The sequence below is a fragment of the Oryza glaberrima genome, chromosome 3 (genome assembly GCF_000147395.1).
Source record: "Oryza glaberrima chromosome 3, OglaRS2, whole genome shotgun sequence".
NCBI classification, from domain to species: domain Eukaryota; kingdom Viridiplantae; phylum Streptophyta; class Magnoliopsida; order Poales; family Poaceae; genus Oryza; species Oryza glaberrima.
Window position 1 is genome coordinate 33,701,076 of NC_068328.1, and position 4,358 is coordinate 33,705,433.

The 4,358-nt window shown below is 38.6% G+C and overlaps 1 long non-coding RNA gene across 1 annotated transcript; it reads right to left on the reverse strand.

Annotated features, from left to right (window-relative positions):
- Window positions 1-254: 254 nt before the first annotated feature.
- Window positions 255-4,012, reverse strand: LOC127765183 (uncharacterized). Its single transcript, XR_008016083.1, has 4 exons — window positions 3,912-4,012; window positions 2,459-3,820; window positions 549-663; window positions 255-396 (listed from the first exon to the last, which is right to left on the reverse strand). It is a non-coding gene; the product is annotated as an uncharacterized LOC127765183 (long non-coding RNA).
- Between the last annotated feature and the right edge of the window lie 346 nt (window positions 4,013-4,358).

Below are 4,358 nucleotides of genomic sequence, written 5' to 3' on the forward strand. Positions count from 1 at the left end.
ACACATCTTAGTATTAAGATGTGTCGCATAATCTAAAAAGCCTTATAATATAGGACGGAGGGAGTAGTATGGAGTAGGCAACAGAATGTTGATTAGAAATGGCGAGTGGACGAGACGAGCCACTGACCGTGTTCTGTTTGTTCCAGGATCGATAACCGCACTCCTTACAACATGCCAATGCCAAAGTGCCAAATGCATTCGGAGGTAGTACTAATAAGGGCAGAAGTTAGCTTAATTTCTATCATGCAGCTCCGGAATACTAAAGTACACTGCTGGGGGTTAACCATACAATGTTTTGACAAAAATCAGTCCCTTTAATTAAATTCCATGAGTGTAAACATGTGGGTTCATGCAATTTCCAAAAACTAATACTGATGCGTCATGCCTTTCGATTTCCTGCAGTTAAATCAATGGTTGAAATCATTGTTAGTACGTAAGAGAATTTAGTAAGTGTAGCAGTGCTCATGAACTATAAAGGGCATGGTCGAACATTCGAACATCAACACTAAGTCTAACTGAAAAACAGTAATATCTTATACTGAACACACCTGGTTACCGAAGTTCAATGTCTTTTTTTCAACCATAGTGGTCGCATCTCGCATGTCTTCACACGAAGTTGCACTGTTTCATTTTTCTTGTCAGAAGCTCCAGCAGATCTGCAGACTTTCAGATGGAGTATATTGTGAATACCAATAAGAAAGTGTTCAAGGGTGGCACAACATCAACATTGTATTTCAAAGTTTGGTCTCAATCCCTGCACTATAAATTTGTTGGTTTCGGTAGCTTAGTACTACATAGAGGATATTCAGGCAAGAGTGCAACTATTACTGTCAGATTTTTCCTGCTATACCAATATGAAACATTGCATCGTGTCTGTTTCAAAAAAAAATTACTGGCAGATTTTGACAGGAACAATTCAGATGTATGCTGGATCCCAAGACCCAAAATAGTTCTCTCACCTCCCTATTATTAGTCTATATCCTACAGGATATACAAGCATCTCTTTGGACAATAATTGGATAGCTTCCATGTGGGATGCCAAACACCACAGCATATATCATGAAAAGTAGAGTCATGGACATATATAACAGGAAAGTAAATTCATCCCTCGAGGGGATATCCCCTCGTTTCGTGCATGTCACCTAAATAGTCATCAAAAAATATGAAAAAAAAAATTGGCAACATAGATTAATATGAAATATATCACTCCACAAACATGCAACTTTAAATTTAACTTCTACAAATTGTAACAAAAACAACAAATATAGCTGCGAATGTGCGATAACTATTTTCACTTTAATTTGTTATTTTTGTTGCAATTTATAGAAGTTAAATTTGGTCTTGCATGTTTGTGGAGTGATATATTTCATATTAATCTATGTTGTCATTTTTTCTTTCAATTTTTTTTATAACTATTTAGATGACATGCAAACAAAGAGGGAATGTCCCCTCAAGGGATGAAAATCCACATCCATATATAACATGACCTAAACCTCCATTTGCACATAAATGGATGACAACAGTAGAGGGTAGCAGACTAGGTAACCTCTTTATGACAATAATTTTATCCCAAGGCATTCTCGTTTTCCTTGTGCTATACAATGATGATTTCAATTGTAGGAAAAGCATGCAGTTTATAATTGGTTCAATGTATATGACTTATGACTGTTATGAATCTGTTTACGTGTACAGAATATTGCAATGCAACTATCTTTAAGTGTTAGCACACACATCTTAAATAAATCTCAGTTCTGAAACTAATCAACAACTGCCAAAGATTCTGAAAATATATACGTTACATAACAGACAGCATGTCTGACACATTGTTGAAGTGGAGGGAAAATTAATGGCATGATCGTTAGTCAATCAATAGCAATAGCTGGTATACTCACTGATTTAGTGAAAGAGAAGCTTTGCCACAATTTCGAGTCTAGGAATCGATGATTCTTTTAAAAGGATTCTTTTCAAGAATTACATTGTCCCAAAACAGAAAAACTGCCACCAAATTAACCTCACATTGGCAGACAAAGTCCAGCAGCAAAAAAATTTAGGAACATCATCTTGTAGCATACAAAGAGACAAAAATGAAAATATAAATTTTAACTTGCACCAATTGTCAATTCTTCAGAAATTGCAGTTAAGAATTCAAGTAGGCAAAGAATGAAAACAACTGATAGTATTGATGCAATAATGATCCTACACTATCATCCACATGACCGTTTTTTGAATGAGATATATATAGCGATGTATGGATAGCACTGCTGCACAGCTCAATTCTAAAGGGCTAAGCCAAAGGTGGCCTGTGTTCAAGTTGGTCCAACTTTAGATGATTAGTTAGAGTCATAACAGCTCTGATACTTAAACTTTATGGCCTTCGAACAAAAGCAGGTTCTCTTTAGAAATTTGGCAACATTCTCTTCGCCACCAAAAAGAGAGAGATAGATAGGAGGAAACGTACCTCATCTTCCTAACAACGTTGGCCATCTCCTCACGCTTCGTCTTAGCTCTCTAGCTAGTGTGCTTTTTGCTACCTTCAGCGCACGACTGCACGTTTTTCTTTCTTTTCTGGCTTTCAGAAGCGCGGTGATATGTTTCTCATGTGGTGCTAACCCGGCTACTTGCCTAGGCAAGTAGGAACAAAAAGGACCCTCTTGTTAGTTTTCTGAAACAAAATTCAATATTACACTCATAATGCAACTGTATCTTTTCATATGGAAAATGAAAGCTCGTTGCTTTCATTAATGCTGTTCAAAAAATTACAAGATAACAATATAGATTAAGAAAATCCAATAACTTCTTTAATGAACAGCATAAGTACACTGCGGGAAAGCCACTCAATCATGCATGCATCATGTTTATTACACATGGCAACAGTGTAACATATGCAAAACAAAAAGAAAAAGAAAAGAGGATAAGCTTCTAAGACAAGTGACTCGCCACCAATTTTATACTGAAAAGCTGAGGACTGGAAATAAGACACAAAATAAATGAGCTAAACCTAACAGTAGAATTCCCTTAGGGCACTTGGTTCAGCGTTTCTTACTTAAACGCTTTAGCAAATTTTGGTTTTTAAAATTTGATCATTGAATCAACTAATTTTCATCCTGGAGATCAAGATCTCAACAACATATATGCAAAATAAAATCCTCCTTTTTTGCAAGTGTGTAAATAAATTTCAAGGACATGGTTAATCATAGCACCTGCAAGTCACCACAAGTCTAGCTAAAGGTATAGAAAGCACTGAAGCCAGCATACCATGTTCTCATACATGCAGTAGTAGATCAACAGATAGTCACATAGTCATTGGAATTTCCACAGACAATATGTGCTTCACACGGCACATCCAAGTTCATCAAGTAAGAACCATCAAGGGAAAAACTATCTTCAGGGATCGTGCAATCCTAGTATACAATTATACACAAATATACTTCAGAAAGCAAAGCGGTATCTAGATTGTTAACTGATTCAGCATCGTGGCTAATGTGACCAAAAGATAACGCGGCGATCAAGCACAATCGCAGAAGTACAGTGACATCTTCGGATTCTGAAAATGTCTCTATCTGATCAAGCACAGCCGCAGCACAATCGTACTAGTATGATTTGCTAGCATTTCAAAGACTTACGGTACTAATTAACACTGCAGTCGAGCTCGAGCATAGCAATTTCAATTTTCAACACAAGAAATAAACAATCAGGTTGGCGGCGGGCAACCTTACTCATTTACAGATCCCAATAGTCATAGCCATTAAGCCGTAGCCGATGGATCTCAGACCAACAAACAGCGCCGCCCTTCGCCGGCGGCGGCGCCATCTTACCGTCCCTGCACAAACAAAAGCTTCCCATTGAATCCCGTAGGCGCAAAAGTTGAACACACGAACTCACCAGAAGCAAGTCGTCATCGTGGGGAGTACCTGTGAGCTTACGCCGACGGAGTGTGAGAACGGCGACGGCGACGGCGGCGGCGGCGGCGCTAGGGTTTAGGCGGCGGAGAGGGGTTGCTGCTAAGTAGGAGTGGCGGCCCGGGGGCACAGAAGGGCTATGGCCCATAGTTTTATGGGTCAAAGGGAACAATATTGGTGCGCTTGGCCTTTTTAGCTAGGCCCGTCTAAAATGCAAATTTTGCCCCCCTTCTCTCTCTCTTTTTTGCACTACTGATTTTGCAAATTAGCAGCATGTTTTGCCTTTGAAAAAAATGAATTTATCCTCTAAGGAACTGTGTTCATGTAAAAGGAAAAGGAAACCACATGCTGAAATATTTCCTCTATGCCGTATGATACTTTCCAAGAATTTAGGGCATGTTTAGCACAGCTCTTTGGAGCTGAAGCTCAGTCAAACAGTTTTAGCTCCACCTAAAATGG